At 37.2% G+C, this 20307-nt stretch overlaps 1 protein-coding gene and 1 pseudogene across 6 annotated transcripts in view; both read left to right on the top strand.

Moving 5' to 3' along the window:
• The window catches only part of GLCCI1 (glucocorticoid induced 1), a 241277-nt gene that overhangs the window by 151609 nt on the left and 69361 nt on the right, over positions 1–20307 (top strand). The gene's annotated exons all lie outside the window — the stretch shown is intronic.
• On the top strand, positions 11232–11360 carry LOC127492702 (U2 spliceosomal RNA; annotated as a pseudogene).

Genomic DNA, 20307 nt, shown 5'->3' with positions numbered 1-20307 from the left:
GCCGGCACACCGGGTTCTAGTCCCGGTCGGGGCGCCGGATTCTGTCCCAGTTGCCCCCCTTCCAGGCCAGCCCTCTGCTGTGGCCAGGGAGTGCAGTGGAGGATGGCCCAGGTGCTTGGGCCCTGCACCCCATGGGAGACCAGGAAAAGCACCTGGCTCCTGGCTCCTGGCTCCTGCCATCGGATCAGCGCGGTGCGCCGGCCGCAGCGCGCCGGCTGCGGCGGCCATTGGAGGGTGAACCAACGGCAAAGGAAGACCTTTCTCTCTGTCTCTCTCTCTCACTGTCCACACCCCATGGGAGACCAGGAAAAGCACCTGGCTCCTGGCTCCTGCCATCGGATCAGCGCGGTGCGACGGCCGCGGCGGCCATTGGAGGGTGAACCAACGGCAAAGGAAGACCTTTCTCTCTGTCTCTCTCTCTCTCACTGTCCACTCTGCCTGTCAAAAACAAACAAACAAACAAAAAAAAGGCAAAAAAAAAAAAAAAAGAAAGTGAAGGCAGGAGGGGAATTATGGACATAAGCAGTTTTGGAAAGAAAGTGCTGATTTTTTAAAGACCTGGTTTTTCTGGAAATAGGAGAATGCAAGTTCCCATCTCCAGATGGCTCCTAATATCCCAAACCTAGAACTCAGACTAGAGCTGGTACCTTTGTGGATGAGAGGTGACAGTTTACAAAAGGATTTATGGTTTCATCTAATGTTTTAAGGATTAAGAAAGTTGAACCACTTTATATGGTTTGTTTTAATGCAAAAAAGGAAAGGGTTTTTATTAGTTTTTTTTTCTATCATTTGTATTACTATTGATGGATAGTTATCAACAATTTGAAATTGCATGCCATCTTACTTTGAGAAACTCTCAGGCCTTTTTTTGAAGTTTTTTTATAACATTTATTTATTTTTGTCTAATTGAAAGAGAGAGAGAAAGCTTCCATCTACTGGTTCACTCCACAAATGCCTGCAATAGCAGGAGCTGGGCCAGGCTAATGCCAGGAGCCCAGAACTCCATCCTGGTCTCGCATGTGGATGGCAGCAATCCAGTTACTTAAGCCATCATCTGCTGCTTCCCAGGGTGCATTAGCAGGAAGGTAGATCAGAAGTAGAATAGCTGGGACTTGAACTTGCTCTTCAATATGGGATGCAGCTGTCCCAAATGGCCCATTAACTCCCTTCACAACAATATGCACCCCCACTTGGGTTTTCTAATAAGCCACTAGAGTCTTGACCAATCCCTCAAGAATTATACTGTAGCATTCTCTAAACCTATTCAAAGAGATCACCTTGGAGAATTATATATTCAACCTTTAAAAACTTTTTTTTAGAAATGTCTTTGAGAACTACATCATTTCATTTAAAATATCCTCAGAAGGATAAATATGACTTGAAAATAGCCACCAGTCATTAAGAACCTAATGTGGAGAGTAAAGTTAGATTATTTGTGGTGATGAATTACGATGACAAGGTAATAAGACTAACTTGAAAATTTTGTTCAAGTTGTCTGCGAGGATAATTTAGACTCTATGTTCCTCAAATCCTATTTACTCTTCTTTTGAGCCCACTTCTTGACTATTCTTTTTAGACCTTTCTTGCAGCTTGATAAAGCTAAATCGTATACAACACATTTTCATCCTTGTTCAATAAAAAATGCTTGTTTGATCCTCATTCTTTCCCTTCCCTCATCTGCCAGCTGGATGCAGAGAACCTAACTGCCAAAGCCCCCAGGGAGTGGTGGAACCATAACATGAAGGAAGTCTGAATCCCTAAGTGGTCATGTTGATGACCATCTGTTAGCCATGAGGATACACTCTTTGATTGTGATAAGCTATTCATTTTTAAATTATAGCTGCTACCATTACAGTCTTTACCTTACATTTGAAGAAAGGTAGTCCACCAGCTGCTGCTACCAGAACCACACTGAAAATTCACCTTGGGAATACCATTTTTGTCTCATCTAATATGTCTGAGTGGCAGGTGGAGTTCATTTTATGTTGTCAATGTTTCTGACTATGCAAAATACACTTCGTTAAGTTGGATTGTAGTCATGGTGGGATGTATTTATTTTGATATAATAAACTATTCTCATCAACAAAGATCCTGTAACTATTCTTGGATTAAAATTTTAAAAGGTCATCTTCAAAAAAATTCAAAGATGTTTTAAGTAATGCCAGCCTTGTGGAAATAAATCTGTGGTCTCCTTTGCTAGCCCAACATTATTGTATTGGCTAAATGCTCTTGTTATTTATATAAACATGTTTATTGCGTATTTACTATATGAAGAGTTCTGTATTATATGAACCTATCCAAATTACCTGTCTGTGAAATACCTAAGCATAGAAATTACAACCTTTTAGATAAGTGAAGAAAATAGAATGACAGTATAGTGTGAACTCAAGTTTTCTTTTTTTACCATTAGTGCTTTATTTACAAATATTAGTTCATAAAAATATTAAAGAGAAATATTGAACTATTCTATCTGGGACTCTTGAAAAGGAAAGAAATGCTTTGGTAAAGAGGTCTAGAATACACGCCAGAAGATATTTGTTTTTGAGTATTTATTTCATAAGAGCTAAGATGAGGATAGGTAAATGATAGCCACATGTTCAACAAATGTTTCCTGAGTAAATATACTCTGTGTCAGAGACACAAAAATTTGGCAATAGCCTTGCTGTTAGGGAGCCCACTTTCTGGTAAATAAGTCTTACATTAATCAGTTAAATGCAAAACGCTAGGCTTTTGAATAATAGTTTTTTCTTCTTTCATTCTTAAGTGAAAATAAAATAGCTGAAATATTGGTAGACGCATGTGAGTGATGGGTCATGTTTATGAGAAATGAATGGGTTACATTATTTATAGTGTTAGGAACATAACGTTTAGGTGTTGTCTCAATACTGTAAGGATTAAAGATTCAGAGATGAAGAGATGAAAAGGGAGAAAAAAGCAAATTGGAGCCATCTTTTTTGTGTAATTACTTTGATGTGGTTTTATTTTCCTCTTATGTTAAGATGAGTTGTTCCGGTCGGTGCCGTGGCTCACTAGGCTAATCCTCTGCCTTGAAGCGCCGGCACACTGGGTTCTAGTCCCGGTCAGGGCACCGGATTCTGTCCCGGTTGCCCCTCTTCCAGGCCAGCTCTCTGCTGTGGCCAGGGAGTGCAGCGGAGGATGGCCCAAGTGCTTGGGCCCTGCACCCCATGGGAGACCAGGATAAGTACCTGGCTCCTGCCGTCGGATCAGCGCAGTGCGCCGGCCGCAGCGTGCCGGCCGTGGCGGCCATTGGAGGGTGAACCAACGGCAAAGGAAGACCTTTCTCTCTCTCTTTCACTGTCCACTCTGCCTGTCAAAAAAACAAAACAAAACAAAACAAAAAAACAAAAAACAAACAAACAAAAAAAGATGAGTTGTTCCACTACATCTAAAGATGTTCAAATTTTTATTCCAAATGCTCCAGCTATTCTAGGCATTGCTAATGATTCAAGCTGTATCTAAAACTATAGTCTGAGATTAATTCATTCATTTTTGTTGTTGGTGTGAACAATGCTGTTTAATTGTTTGTTAAAACAAGTTAACTTAGATGCTAGCAATAAACTGTAAAGCTTTTGTTGACAGTCCTATATCTTTTGGACAGTGCCATTTTACTGAAGCACAGTTCAGTTCTATTAGTAGATTACTTTAAGATTATAATGTACAATTTTATGCCTTCTAGAGGAGTAAAGTGTGATACTATCCTAAAATATTTCATGACACTTTCCCCCTGTACTTATTCATGTTGCTGGTAGTTTTATTTCTTTTTAAGTTGCTCTTGGTCCTTGGCAGTGCTTCCTGGCAATCTATTATGCTGCAATATTTCTAGAATTGTTGAAGTGGAAGGTGTTCTGTATATTCAAACACTGAATGGCATTTTACCACATTCTGTTTTACTCCATAGCTTTTACAAATGTGTCATTTGTGTGAGACATTTTCCTTCAGGATGTTTCCTGCAGCTTTTGGCCATTTCCGACTTTAATGAAGCATTCGGTTTTGGATAAACTGCTTCACAGCTACATATTTGATTCTTTGGTGTCAATATTTATGAAAGTAAATGCTAGAATAAACATCTGTGTTTCCGTATTTTGGAAACCTTCATTCTGTTGAGCCTATTTATTCTGAATTAACTCTAGAAAAGCATAGTTAGTTATGTATTTCCCAGTCAACAACATGTTGGATTTTCCAGTTAACAAGGTGGCTGGATTTCAGGATAAAATATGGGGGAAAAATATAGCTTGTAGCCTAGACTTGATTTACTAGATTATTTTACATTAAGTAAATCAGTGGTATCCAGACATATTTCAGTACATATTTCTGTTTGTTATTTGACTGGCACCAGTATGTTAGCTTGACTGTCATATCTTATTGAGGTTAAGTAGTCGTTCTTTTCCTAAGCCTTTCCCCTTAATCTCTTCTACATTTAACCATGGACTTAATTCTTCACTCTATTTTTAGGCTGTTATAAGCAAAGTTGTTGACTGTTTGAATCTTTTGTTTATAATTTGTGTTGTTAAAATATTTTTGGACTTAGAATTCTACAGATTTTCAGTTTAGATACCATGAGAGGAGCTATTTACTCCTATAGGCAATTTTTATGATTTCAGTGTCGTGCTAAGTTACTCTTTACTCAAATTGGAAAGTAAAAGATCTGATGGTTTTTCAAGGAAGAGTGCCCTTTTCAGGTTGATTTCAGAACAGGAAATATAATTCAGCTTCTGAATAACTCATTTTTTATAACATGATGTGTCCTTTTTTAGAGATTCCATAATGATGTGTCCTTTTTTAGAGATTCCATAATGTTAATAATGATAATCAGTTCTCTTTTGGCCTTGAAAATAATTTTTTAGGCTTTTTGTTTGTTTGTTTTATTGACATGCCCAATAGATTATGGAATGAGGGCTGTGTAGATGGGACCTGGTTATTCTTTTTGTCCTTTCAGAAGACTTTCTAGATTTATTCCTCCGTAGAGAGAGGGACCTCCTAAAGGCTTCTTTTCATCTTCTCTTTTCCACTTGACCCTCTCTTCAAAGACCCTCTGTCCATTGCCCTACCATTTCCTATGGTAAGCAGCTTTCCCCATAAAAATAATTCTTGTTCTTTGATCCCTTCCTGAATTTTGTTATAGACTTCCTTAGGATGCATTTTGGAACTTTATACTTCAAACTCACTTTAGCTTCATTAAAATATGTTTGATATAAGCTACTCTGGATTATTTTCCTAAGAAATATTTTCTCACCAGATGTTCTTTCAATATGTGGTTTCAAGTTACCTTGTATCTTAGGAGAGCTCATCTTTCAAAAGATTTATTTATTTATTGGAAAGGTAGAGTGACAGACAGAAAGGTAGAGATCTTTGGTCTGCTGGTTAACTCTCCAAAGGGACCTAACAGCCAGGGCTGGACCAGACCAAAGCCAGGAGCCAGCAACTCCACTTGGGTCTACCACATGGATTCCAGGGGCCCAAGTACTTGGGCCATCATCCACTGCCTTCCCAGGTGTATTAGCTGGAAGCTGGATCAGGAGCAGAGTAGCTATGTCTCACACTGGCATTTTGATCTGGGATGCCAGCATCAAAAGGAGCAGGTTATTCCCAATTTGCCACAGTGTCACTGCTTAGGAGAATTTTTTTATCAAAGTTCTTAGTACTTTTTGTTGCTTTAGTCATTTGTTCCAGGGCTGCTATTACACATATGTTGGACCTTCTTTGCCTATGTTGTTATACAATAGTTATTGTCCCTTGAAATATTTTTCTCTTTTTTTTTAATTTTAGTATTTGCCATCTTTTCCGCTTTTATTTCTGTTAAGGCATTATCCACTGTATTTATTCATTCTTAGTTTCTTAAAATTTAGTCTTCCCGTAATGAGCTTTTATTTCTAAATCATTTTTGAGTTTGATCTCTTCTCTTTTCATATCTTCCTTGCCCCCAATAACATCATTTCTGAGTTTTTGTATTTCAGAGATTTTTCAACATGTCTGTCATTTAAAAAAATATTTTACCTTGATTTGAAATATTTGATTATAGTTTTCATTTTATATATGCACACCTTTCTAGCATGCTTTCTTTTTTGTTGTTGTTTTTTTAACTCTTATTTAGTAAATATAAATTTCCAAAGTATAGTTTATGGATTATAATGGCTTTTTCCCCCCATAACTTCCCTCCCACCCGCAACCTCCCATCTCCCACTCCCTCTCCCGTTCCATTCACATCAAGATTCATTTTCAATTATCTTTATATACAGAAGATCAATTTAGTATATATTAAGTAAAGATTTCATCAATTTGCACCCACACAGAATATAAAGTGTAAAATACTGTTTCAGTACTAGTTATAGCATTAATTCACATTGAACAACATATTAAGGACAGAGATCCTACATGAGGAGTAAGTGCACAGTGACTCCTGTTGTTGACTTAACAAATTGGCACTCTTATTTATGGCATCAGTCTAGCATGCTTTCATTAATCATAAGTACATCTTTTACTCTTACATTTTTTTTTCCTTTATGGTATAACTTTGTGTGGGATTATACTGATTTTTTTTCTGCTGCTTATTTTTTTTAAAGAATTCTTTTTTTAAAAGATTTATTTTATTTGTTTGAAAGGCATAGTTGAAGAGAGAGGGAGAGTTAGATCTTTCATCTGCTGATTTACTCCCCAGATGGCTGTAATAGCCAGTGCTGAGCCAGGCTGAAGCCAGGAGCCAGGAGCTTCATCCAGATCTCCCACATGAGTGAAGGGGTCAAAGGAGTTGAACCATCTTCTGCTGCTTTCCCAGGTGCATTAGCAGGGAACTGGATCAGAAGTGGAACATCTGGGAATCAAACTGGTGCCCATATGGGTTGCAGCTCATGGGTGATGGTTTAACCTGGTATGCCACAATGCTGGCTCCTTGTTTATTTTTAAAAAAATGATTTTTCCTGTCCTTTTAAGATGGGGAATCAATCAGGACAGTATTTTTTTTTTTAATTTTTTTAAGATTTATTTATTTGTTTAAAAGCCTGAGTTACACAGAGAGAAAAGAAGAGGCAGTGAGAGAAAGAGGCCTTTTGTTTGCTGGTTCGCTCCCCACATGGCCTCAGTGGCCAGAGCTGTGCCGATCCAAAGCCAGGAGCTTCTTCCGGGTCTCCCACGTGGGTGCAGGGCCCCAAGGAGTTGGGCCATCTTCTACTGCTTTCCCAGGCCATAGCAGAGCTGGATTGGAAGAGGATCAGCCGGGACTCAAACCGGCGCCCATATGGGATGCTGGCACCACAGGCGGCGGCTTTATGCACTACTCCACAGTGCTGGCCCCGGGGTTAGTGTTTTTAACTTTAAAACTTTAATGCTTCCACTTCTATTTACAACCACTGTCTTTGACTCCTTTCCCCAACTTTTTATCAACCTTATTTTTGTTTGCTTCAGTTATCCTTGTTCTACTCAACTTGAATTTGAATCCTACTAATTTCTCCTCACTTTTGGACTCATTTGGAAACATATTTTCTTTAAGCTTGAAAGTAGCTATATTGTTACTACATTTCAGGCTTTATAAAATGTATATCCTTTTTTGCAAATTGGACTCTATAGATCCTCATACCAGTTTTGTCTGCTATTCTAAGATTGTCCCTTTACAGTTGTTTATTAGAGATTTGTGTTCTCTTGTTCTTGTTCTCAGTACCACCAGACACCAAGGTATTTTCCTTCTGTTGTCTCTCATATTGATAACACTGTGTTCTAATATTGTTGTTGATTAACTGTTCCATGACATGGTTATTCTGTCAGTGTTGTCTTAGAGTCTTTGATTTGCCTGTCTTCATTGTTCGATTGTTAAGCTCTATTGTACCACTATCTTCGTATACTTGGGATACTTTGACAAACTTTTATATAAGGATCTATCTTAAATATTGACTTGACTATGCTACCTGATGGACAGAAAATGCTAGATATATATTAGAAACCTTCCATTATGTTAAACAGTAACATTCAGTTTAGTGTTAAGAAGTTACCTGGACAAATATGGAGAAGGTGTGTATGTATTTCTGTATGTATGTACATCAATACTAAGTAAAGCCAGATAAATTTAGTTTAGTGATATCCTCCAAAATAATGAATTATTTTTATATTTGTGCTCTCTTCCTTTCCCTATAATTAAAAAATCAAACTTTGAAGAAAAGTGCTTTTTTCTCTATGTCATGATCTCAAGGAAATTATTCACTACTTTATATTTCAAGGATTTTGACCATTAATGATGGTTATCATATGGTAGCCCACTCCATAGTCTTCATTGTAGCTTTTTTTTTCTTTTTAAATTGGGATATAATAGTGAGTCTGTCTCATTTGATCAAGAATTTCCTAAGCTGTATCAGCAATTTAATTAGAAGTACTTGAAAACAAATTGTGTAATGTGTTCAGTCTTCTAAATACTGACGCTTTGACACTTCTTTTTCTTACAGTATGACTTTCTATCTTTAGGTTTTTTTTAATTCTTTTTGTATAGGTGCTGATACTTCATGATTTTTTTTTTGATATTTGAGCTCCTTAGTTAAAATAGGTTTTATATGTTTGGAGTTTTCATTGATAGAATTAATTGGGAATTCCTAAATCTGATGAATCTCCTTCTGTTAGTTACTACTTTCTTAAAGTTCTTTGGGGAGGTCATTCTGCCACCAGAGTAAAAACAAGCTTCAAGAAAATATAAATATCTTAGCTGTCACAAATGTAATTTTTGATAGCTGGGCTATGTCTTAATTTGTTGTGTATTCTTCCAGCACTTGTCTGTCACCAGGCATCTCCTGACTGTCTTATTCAAGTTTTCTTTACAACATAGATTTTTTTAAAAACCCTAGAGAAAGCCTCAGCCTTCTTGTGATTGTTCTATATAAGTTTAATTGGGTGAGCTGTAACCTTGAGAATAGTTCTGAAATGGCTGCCTGATTACACTTTTTTCTTCGTGGATCTCAGGTTACAGGGCTGTGTCAGGCTTCATTTGGTTGGAAGCATGTTTGTTTCTCTTGTCAGCTTCTTGATTGGTACCTTTCCAGATTACTGCAAGGCAGCCATATGGTCATTTCTGCATGTTTTGTAGATTGCTTCTGTGGCAGGATTCCTCATCTGGATGGTTAGTGTTTCAGAATCTACTTACACTGAATAGGCTTCCATTTTTTCCCTTTCGTTTTATTTTGGGTAACATGTTCAGATCTAGTATCCTCCCTGTTTCCTATTTGAAATTCAGTGAATTTGGTGATTTTATTTTATGTAACTGCTATGATTTGTCTGCCACAAAACTCAAAATCACACTGTTTCAGTGCTGACCCGTGGGTCCTAGCGCTGGGAGTGTGTGCATCATGGAGACAGAATCCTCACCAATAGATTAAGGCATACTGAGAGGAGGCAAGTTCTCCCTCTCTAGAGACCAGATTGGTTGGGTAAAGATGGTTATTTTAAAGCAAGACTACTACCCCTGTTGTTTTGCCTCTTCCACCCTTGCTAGTTTCTTCTACTGTGAATGCCTCACTAGAAGCCAGGCAGAATCTGGTGCCATGCTTCTGGAGTTCTAGGCCTTAAGAACTGCAAACAAAACTAACCTTCTTTTCTTTATAATTTACCCAATCTGAGTTATTCTGTTTCAAGAACAGAAAATGAATTAAGACATGAGTACACTTACTTTGCCAGCTTTTTTCATCATTGTGCATTTCAAGGAAGAAAGATCAATAAAAGCCAAATCTGAAATGCCTAGATTATGCTGACTTTGAAAAAATAAATCATGTAATAATTATATTAGATGATCAGTATGGCACATGAGACATACCAGTCTCCTTTCCATGTTTTTCTCAATTATCCACTTCTTAACTTTTGTTTTTGAAAATTAGCTTTGAAAATCATTCTCTAACCATGAGTCAAGGAGACAATTACTCATGACGTTGGCAGTGATAATAAATTTAAAACTGTAATAAATTTAAAACTTCAGACTGAAGCAAACTTATTAAAATACAGCTTTATTTATTCTTAACCTTAGTAAACCAATACCAAGAAAGTTCCTCACCTGTAATAATTTATGGGAATTTTTGATCTCAGGTTAGATACTATATCATTTCAGAATTTTAAAATAAACTGTTTGTTTATTTTTACTTTATTTGAAAAGCAGAGACAGAGATATTCTGTGTGCTGATTCACTCCCCAGTGACCAGAACAGCCAGGGCTTTTCCAAGCTGAAACCAAGAGTTCAGAATTCCATCTGGGTCTCCTATATGGGGTATAGAGACCTAAGTATTTGATCCAACAGGTGCTGCCTTGCAAACCAGCAGGAAACTGGATTGGGAGAGGGGGAACTGGAATTTTGAGCAAGGCACTTGATACTGGATGTGAGTTTCCCAAGTGGCATCTAAATTGCTATACCAAGTGCCCACCCCAGGATATTTTGAAGTTGGAGAAAAGCAATTTAATTCAGTCTCTTTGTGAATTTGTGATTTTGGTTTTGATAAAGAATGAAATAAAATGAATGAGTTGTTCAACATCATGAAAAACTCACTGTCCATTGAAAGATAAAAGTTGGATTTTTGTTGTTTACTTTTTTTTTTTTTTAAACAAGCTGAGAGCCAGGAACTCATCCAGGTCTTTTATGTTGGTAGCAAGAACTGAAGTACTTGAGGCATCATCCACTGTTTCCTAAGGTCATTAGTAGGGACCTGGATCTGAAACAGAGTAACCAGGACTCGAAAGGCACTCCAGTATCTCATACAGGCATCACAGGTAATGGCTTAACTTGTGCCATAACAATGAAACCAAAGGTTGTTTAATCAACTAGCTCTAGAATATTGCAATATTTTCAATCAGGTTTAAGTTCTTTAATTAAAGTATTAAAATATTAATTTCTTTTTTCTTATATACTTATAAAGATAATCTTATTTTGATCTTATTCTGACTTTTTGAAAATTATTTAAAATACATTTAGTAGGAAAGCAGAATTGATTTAATAAAAAAATTTTTACCTCTAAATCCTTGAGATAAATACTGGAAAAATGTAGATTTTTAAAAATTACAGACCAGTATCCCTGATGAATGTAGACTCAAAAATCCTCAATAAAATTTTGGCTAATAGAATGCAACAACACATCAGAAAGATCACCCACCCAGACCAAGTGGGATTTATCCCTGGTATGCAGGGATGGTTCAATGTTCACAAATCAATCAGTGTGATACACCATATTAACAAACTCCAGAAGAAAAACCATATGATTATCACTTCTCGGCCTTTTGGCTAAGGTCAAGTGTAGTATCTGCTCTTATCAGGTTTTTTTTGGTTGGAAAAACCATTTGATTATCTCAATAGATGCAGAGAAAGCATTCGATAGAATACAACACCCTTTCATGATGAAAACCCTAAGCAAATTGGGTATAGAAGGAACATTCCTCATTACAATCAAAGCAATTTTTTAAAAACCCACGGCCAGCATCCTATTGAATAGGGAAAAGTTGGAAGTATTTCCACTGAGATCTGGTACCAGACAGGGATGCCCACTCTCACCACTGCTATTCAATATATTTCTGGAAATTAAAGGGATACAAAGTGGGAAGGAAGAAGTCAAACTATCCTGCTTTGCAGACGATATGATTCTTTATTTAGGGGATACAAAGAACTCTACTAAGAGACTATTGGAACTCATAGAAGAGTTTGGCAAAATAGCAGGATATAAAATCAATGCACAAAATTCAACAGCCTTTGTATACTCAGGCAATGCCATGGCTGAGAAAGAACTTCTGAGATCAATCCCAATCACAATAGCTACAAAAACAATCAAATACCTTGGAATAAACTTAACCAAGGACATTAAAGATCTCTATGATGAGAATTACAAAATCTTAAAGAAATAGAAGAGGATACAAAAAATGGAAAAATCTTCCATGCTCATGGATTGGAAGAATCAATATCATCAAAACGTCCATTCTCCCAAAAGCAATTTATGGATTCAATGTTCTCAGATCTGGAAAAAATGATACTGAAGTTCATATGGAGACACAGGAGACCTCGAATAGCTAAAGCAATCTTGTACAACAAAAACAAAGCCGGAGGCATCACAATACCAGATTTCAGGACATGCTACAGGGCAGTTGTAATCAAAACAGCATGGTACTGGTACCAAAACAGATGGATAGACCAATGGAACAGAATAGAAACACCAGAAATCAATCTAAACATCTACAGCCAACTTATATTTGATCAAGGATCTAAAACCAATTCTTGGAGCAAGGACAGTCTATTCAATAAATGGTGCTGGGAAAGCTGGATTTCCATGTGCAGAAGCATGAAGCAAGACCCCTAACTTACACTTTACACAAAAATCCATTCAACATGGATTAAAGATCTAAATCTATGACCTGACATCATCAAATTATTAGAGAACATTGGAGAAACCCTGCAAAATATAGACACAGGCAGAGATTTCTTGGAAAATACCCCAGAAGCACAGGCAGTCAGAGCCAAAATTAACAATTGGGATTGCATCAAATTGAGAAGTTTCTGTGCTGCAAAAGAAACAGTCAGGAAAGTGAAGAGGCAACCAACAGAATGGGAAAAAATATTTGGAAACTATGCTTCAGATAAAGGGTTGATAACCAGAATCTACAAAGAGATCAAGAAACTCCACAACAACAAAACAAACAACCCACTTAAGAGATGGGCCAAGGACCTCAATAGACATTTTTCAAAAGAGGAAATCCAAATGGCCAACAGACACATGAAAAAATGTTGAGGATCACTGGCAGTCAGGGATATGCAAATCAAAACCACAATGAGGTTTCATCTCACCCCAGTTAGAATGGCTCACATTCAGAAATCTACCAACAACAGATGCTGGGGAGGATGTGGGGAAAAAAGGACACTAACCCACTGTTCCACTGTTGGTGGGAATTCAAATTGGTAAAGACAATAATGGAAATCAGTCTGGAGATTCCTCAGAAACCTGAATATAACCCTACCATTCAACCCAGCCATCCCACTCCTTGGAATTTACCCAAAGGAAATTAAATTGGCAAATAAAAAAAGCTGTCTGCACATTAATGTTTATTGCAGCTCAATTCACAATAGCTAAGACCTGGAATCAACCTAAATGCCCATCAACAGTAGACTGCGTTATGGGATATGTACTCTGGAATACTATACAGCAGTAAAAAACAACAAAATCTGGTCATTTGCAACAAAATGGAGGAATATGGAAAGCATCATGCTGAGTGAAATAAGCCAGTCCCAAAGGGACAAATATCATATGTTCTCCCTGATCGGTGACAAGTAACCAAACACCGAAAAGGAAACCTGTTGAACTGGAGACTATGAGAAACAGTGACTGGATCAGCCCTTGTCCTGACTGTTGATGTACAATGTAATACTTTATCCCTTTTAGTATTTTTTTTTGTTCTGCTTAATACTATTGGTTGAATTATTTAGTTAACACACAATTATTCTTAGGTGTTTAAATTTAACTGAAAAGTGATCCCTGTTAAATGTAAGAGTGGGAATAAGAGAGGGAGGAGATGTGCCGTTTGAGACATGCTCAATCGGACTTGCCCCAAATGGTAGAGTTAGAAACATGCCAGGGGATTCCAATTCATTCTCATCAAGGTGGCATGTACCAATGCCATCTCACTAGTCCAAGTGATCAGTTTCTGTTCATAATTGATCATAATGATAGGTCTAAGAGTCAAAGGGATCACACAAACAAGACTAGTGTCTGCTGATACTAACTGATAGAATCAAAAAGGGAGAGAACAATCCAACATGGGAAGCGGGATACACAGCAGACTCATAGAATGGCAGATGTCCTAAACAGCACTCTGGCCTCAGAATCAGCCCTTAAGGCATTCAGATCTGGCAGAAAGGCCCATTAGAGTGTTCAAGGCTTGGAAAGCCAAGACACTCTGGAAAAAAAAAAAAAAGACCTAAATGAAAGATCTCTGCAAGTGAGATCCCAGTGGAAAGAACGGGGCCATCAAAGAAGGAGGTGCCTTTCTCTGAAGGGAGGAGAGAACTTCCACTTTGACTATGACCTTGTCTAAATAAGATTAGAGTTGGAAAATTCAGAAGGCTTCCATAGCCTTGGCAACCCATGACAAGAGCCTTGGGTGATTACTGACGCCATAAACAAGAGTGTCAACTTGTTAAGTCAACAACAGGAGTCACTGTGCACTTACTCCTCATGTAGGATCTCTGTCCTTAATGTGTTGTAGAATGTAAATTAATGCTATAGCTAGTACTTAAACAGTACTTAACACTTGGTGTTTCTGTGTGGGTCCAAACTGTTGAATCTTTACTTAATATATATTAAATTGATTTTTTGTATATAATTATAATTGAAAATGAATCTTGATGTGAATGGAATGGGAGAGGGAGTGGGAGATGGGAGGGTTGCGGGTGGAAGGGAAGTTATGGGGGGGGAGCCACTGAAATCCAAAAGCTATACTTTGGAAATTTATATTTATTAAATAAAAGTTAAAGAGACAGGTTTCATGTATTTATTATGTATAATTTTAAGAAGATAACAATACGCCCCCACCCAGCCTCTCTCATTCTCTCTTCTTCCTTCCTTTCTTTAATGTTTGGAAAACATAATTTCAGTCCACTCTATATCACAGGCTTAATGCAGCACTAATCAAAATAGCCAACAAGTAAAAAGCAGAAAGAACACAGTTCCACAGGAATATAAACTAGTGCTAAATACAACAATCAAATCATAATCTGTTTCATTCCTATGTATTTTTTGTATTCTATGTTAACTGCCACATACCAGAAAAACATGGCATTTGTTTTTTGAGGACTGGTTTAGTTCACTAAGCATAATGGTTTCCAGTTGCATCAATGTTATTGCAAAAGACAGGATTTTATTCTTTTTTATGGCTGAATAGTATTTCATTTTCTTTATCCAGTCATAAATTGATGGACATTTGGACAAATGAAAAAAAAAATTGAAGTCATACCATATATCCTTTCTGACCATAGTGGGATGAACCTGGAAATTAACAACATAAGAAACTCTAGAAAATATGCAAATATATGGAGACTCAGTATGGTTCTGAATGAATAGTGGGCCATAAAGTAAATCAAAAAGTAAATAAAAATTTCTTGGAAATGAATGAAGATGACAACACAACATATCAAAACTTATGAGATACAGCAAAAGTAAGAACAAAACAAACCCAAAACTAGGAGGAGAAAATAACTAATAAAATAAGAAATCAACAAAGTTGAAACAAAAAAAATTACAAAAGATTAGTGAAATGGAGAGCTGATTTTTTTGAAAAAATAAATACAATTGATATGCCATCATCCCAATTAACCTAAATTAATAAAGATGAAAAAGACATTATACAGGATTCCACAGAAAGAAAATTGATAATCAGAAATTACTACAAATAACTAATTGCCAACAAATTGGAAATTGTAGAAGAATTGGATAGATTTCTAGATGTACACAATCTACTGAAATTGAGTCATGAAGACATAGAAAACCGAAATAGACCAATAACCAACACAGAGATTGAATTAAACCAAGACGGAGTAATGAAGACCCTCTTAACAAAGCAAAGCCTTGGGCTGGATGGCTTCACTGCAAAAATCTACCATACTTTTAAAGAACTAACTCCAATTCTTCTCAGACTATTCAGAACAACTGAAAGAGAGGAGAACCTCCCAAGCCCCATCTATGAAGCCAGCAATACCTTAATTCCAAAACCAGAAAAAGATATAACAAAGAAAGAGAACTATAGACTAATACCCCTGATAAACATTGATGCAAAAATCTTCAACAAAATACCAGCTAATGAAACCAATAACATATACCCAGACCAAGTGGGAATTATCCCTGGTATGCAGGCAGGGGTGACTCAACATAGGCAAATCAATCAATGCAGTACATCACATTAACAAACTGAAGTAATATCCATAAGATTATCTCAATAGATGCAAAGAAAGAATTTGATAGAATTCAACATTTCTCATGATAAAAACCTCAAGCAACTGGATATAGAAGGAGCATCCCTCAACATAATCAAGGCAATCTATGACAAACCATGGCTCAACATATATGCATCAATCAATGTGATATGTCATTAACAAATTGAAGACTAAAAACCGTAAGATTATCTCAATACATGCAGAGAAAGCATTTGATAAAATTCGACATCCTTTCATGATAAATTGGATATAGAAGGAACATTGCTCAGTACAATCAAGGCAATATATAACAAACTGACAGCCAGCATCTTATTGAATGGAGAAATGTTAGAAGCATTTCCAGTAAGATCTGGAACCAGGCAAATATGTCCACATTCACCATTGCTTTTCAATAGTTATGGAAGTTTTAGCCAGAGCCATTTGGCAAGAAAAATCAAAAGGATGTAAATTGAAAAGGAGGAAGTCAAATTATCCCTGTTTGTAGATTACTTGATCCTATATATAGGTGGACCAATAGACTCCACTGAGGCATTACCGAAATTCATAAGAGTTTGGTAAAGTTGCAAGATATAAAATCAACACTCAAAAATTGGTAGCCTTTGTATACCCAAACAACACAGTGACTACAAAAGATCTTGTAAGATCAGTCCCAGTCACAAAAACATTTAAATGCCTTAAATAAATGTATCCTAGGATGTGAAAGAGCTCTACAATGAAAATTACAAAACATAAAAGAAGTAGATATCAAAAAATGGAAGAAACTTCCATGTTCGTGGATTGGAAGAATTGGTATCATCAAATTGTCACTACTGCTGAAAGCAATTTACAGATCCAGTGCAATCTCAATCAAAACACTAAGGGCATTCTTTTTACTTCTAGAAAAAACAATGTTAAAATTCATATGGAAACACAAGAGACCCTGAATAGCTTAAACAATCTGAAACCACAAAAAAATTGAGTCATCACAGTACCTGATTTTAACACATATTATAGGGCAGTTAAAATCAAAGCCACCTGGTACTGGTACAAAAATAGACATATAGATCAATGGAACAGAATAGAAACCCCATAAATTAATCCACATGTCTACAACCAACTAATTTTTAATGAAACGAGCTAAAATTCACTCGCTGGAGAAAGGATAGTATCTTCAAAAATGGTGCTGGGAAAATTGGATCTGAACTTGCAAAAGTGTAAAACAAGACCCCACCTTACACCTCACACAAAAATCTGATTTTTTTAATGAAGTAATCTACAAGAAGTAACTTCTATTATACCTTTTATTTGCTGCAAGATGCCCTTTTTATATTGATCATCTTATTCTCTTCTTTATTTTTCTATCAGAGAGAGAGGGAGAGGGAGAAAGAAAAGGAGAGAGAATTCTCATCTGCTAGTCCACTCCTCAAATGTCCCAGCATCCAGAGCTTGGCCAGGCCTAAGCTGAGAGCTGGGAACTCAGTCTGGGTCTCTCAGTGGGTGGCATGGACCAAAGTACTTGAGCCATCACCGCTTTGAGGTCTCACCGTTTTGAGACCTCAGTGGTTCCCATACCTGGTGATGCATCTGGATCTGGCTAGTTTTACTTTCAAAAATTGTTGATTCCTTATTCTACCCTAACTGCCTAGTCAGACATGCTGGGAGTGGAGGGCCAGTAACCTGCAGTTGTAGTAAGCCAATTGGTGATTCTTTTACAGAAAACCATGGCTCAGGATCCCTTGAGATCCATTGCTTAGCCCACCTATGAGTTGACTGAGAGCCTTATGCCTCCACATTCTAGGATCTCACAGGATCTAATTTCTAGGTGAAATAGTCTACAGCATTTTGCTGAATTGTACAGGTTTCCACAACTAATTTTCTTTACAGTTGTAAGCAATGGTGGGTTTCATATAAATTAAAAAAGCAGTTGATTCTTCATAGTGGTGGTTTAAGTTTCACAGAGTTATAGTTCTTATACAATAGCTCCTTTCCAAAGGTTGGAAAAGCAGTTGCACCATTTGGTGTGTGTGTGTGTGTGTGTGAATCTTTAATAAAAAATTAAAAAATGGATTGAGATCTGAACACAGCAAACTGACAATATTCCTTTACTTAAACAAGAAAATAACAAGGATGGAATCTGTGAAAGTCTAAGAGAAGAATGTGGACACTTTATCGTGTGTATTGGTTTACATTATGAGTGGCTGCATAATGGCAACCAAAAAACGGCATGGTCTTTGCCACTTGGGAAGTATAGTATGGAGAGTATGGTGGAATTTCATTTCTATTCCCTGTTTAGAGCAGTGCATGTTTGGCTATTCAGATTCCGTTATCCCATATGGTTTTGCATTTTTCACCTGTTTTACTATTTGGCTGTTAGAGAGTAGGAATTATTTTGCTTGTCCTCGGTAGGTACTCTGGAGAAGAACTAGTCCTACTAACTGCTATTGTTAAGTGGCTCTCTAGAGACCAAAAGAGGGAGGAAAGTGCAACCTGATGACTGATAGGATGGCGTTTTTACCAAGATCTGTATACACTCATTTTCTGACACTAGCGATCATAGCAGTACTGGGTTTTGGAAAAATCATCTACTACTATGTAGCAAGTATGATTTTTTTAACTGTCCAATTTTATTGTGGAATTTATATATTCTGTATTTTACCTGCAAATATTTAAAGGGAAGATGTTAACAGCAGGATTGCTAAGTGGCATAGCTAGACTCTTACTGCTCCTTTAAAGTTAAGGATTTTGTATTTATAGGATATCATTCTCGATATCTGCTGCCCCATTTATGTTTTATTTTCGTTGCTTTCTTATACTTTATTGATATTGCATGTACCATGTATATAGTACTTAATATTATAGATTAATTATACAAATCATGTCCTTCCAATCCCAATATAAACCTCTTGAGGATAGGGAAAGGCTGAAATTTATTTTGAAATTTCCCTTGGTGCATGTGGCAGACAATTCAGCAGGTTTTACTTAGTAATACCAATCACCTGATTTTACCATTTGTGAACAGCTACCATTTTCCTGATACATGTTGAGCTTAATTAATAATGATGTGGTGGGGGGCAGTGCTGTGGCATAGTAAGCTAAGCCTCTGCCTGCGGTGCTGGCATCCCATATGAGCACTGGTTTGTGTCCTGGCTGCCCCTTTTCCAATCCAGCTCTCTGCTAATGGCCTGGAAAAGCAGTAGATGGCCCAAGTGTTTGGGCCCCTGCACCCACATGGGAGACCTGGAAGAAGCTCCTGGGGCTCCTGGCTTCAGGTCAGCCCAGCTCCCATTGCAGTCTTTTGGAGAATGAACCAAGTGGATGGAAGACCTTTCTCTCTGTTTCTCCCTCTGTCACTCCACCTCCCAAATAAAATCTTAAAAAAAGACATACATTTAATTGCTTTTCTTTCATATTTTGTATGCATACTCACATGAATGAACATTTATTTTAGTAATTTTATTAAGTTATTCAAGCTATTATAAATTAATTCAAAGATTGTTTAACTACACTCAACATATGTTTCTGGTTGTTAAGATGTGTTCTTGTTTGATCTACTTGAGGTAGTTTTGTGTTAGTGAGTAGAGAAGTGCTGTGTTACCTCAATTCACCCAAAACTAAATGCGGCCGGTGCCGTGCAGCTCACTAGGCTAATCCTCCGCCTTGCGGCGCTGGCACGCCGGGTTCTAGTCCCGGTCAGGGCGCCGGATTCTGTCCGGTTGCCCCTCTTCCAGGCCAGCTCTCTGCTGTGGCCTGGGAGTGCAGTGGAGGATGGCCCAAGTGCTTGGGCCCTGCACCCCATGGGAGACCAGGATAAGTACCTGGCTCCTGCCATCGGATCAGCGCAGTGCGCCGGCCACGGCGGCCATTGGAGGGTGAACCAACAGCAAAGGAAGACCTTTCTCTCTGTCTCTCTCTCTCACTGTCCACTCTGCCTGTCAAAAAAAAAAATACTAAATGCATACTGTGAACAAATCTGTAATTATGAAACAAGAAACAATTTTTTGTGTAGAGTATATAAATCATGCAAAAGCAATGTTGACTTTGCCTAACTCTTGGGTCAAAAAAGAATCAAAACTGCAGTTGTAAAATGCTGTTTAGATAAAAATAACATGAGTGCATATTGCATTCTCCTTTGTTTTTCTTACAGACAAATTGTATATTCTGGTTTCAGGAAGGTAGTTAAAGGGCAGACAGCATTTGACTTAAAATCAGGTATTTCTTGACCTTCTATAATGTGCAACCAATTTTTTTTTCCTGTAAGCCAGGACACTATCTATGAAACTTGTGATCTGTTGGACTTTATTACAGAATGCACATTATTATTATAGTAAATTATTTTAGATTTGTATATAGAAAATCTATAGTTTCTTTTTGCATTTGGTGTTCAACGTGAT

Source organism: Oryctolagus cuniculus, chromosome 16, assembly GCF_051225735.1.
Source record: "Oryctolagus cuniculus isolate XC-2025 breed Fujian yellow rabbit chromosome 16, ASM5122573v1, whole genome shotgun sequence".
NCBI lineage: Eukaryota > Metazoa > Chordata > Mammalia > Lagomorpha > Leporidae > Oryctolagus > Oryctolagus cuniculus.
This window is presented reverse-complemented; position numbering and strand designations above follow the sequence as displayed.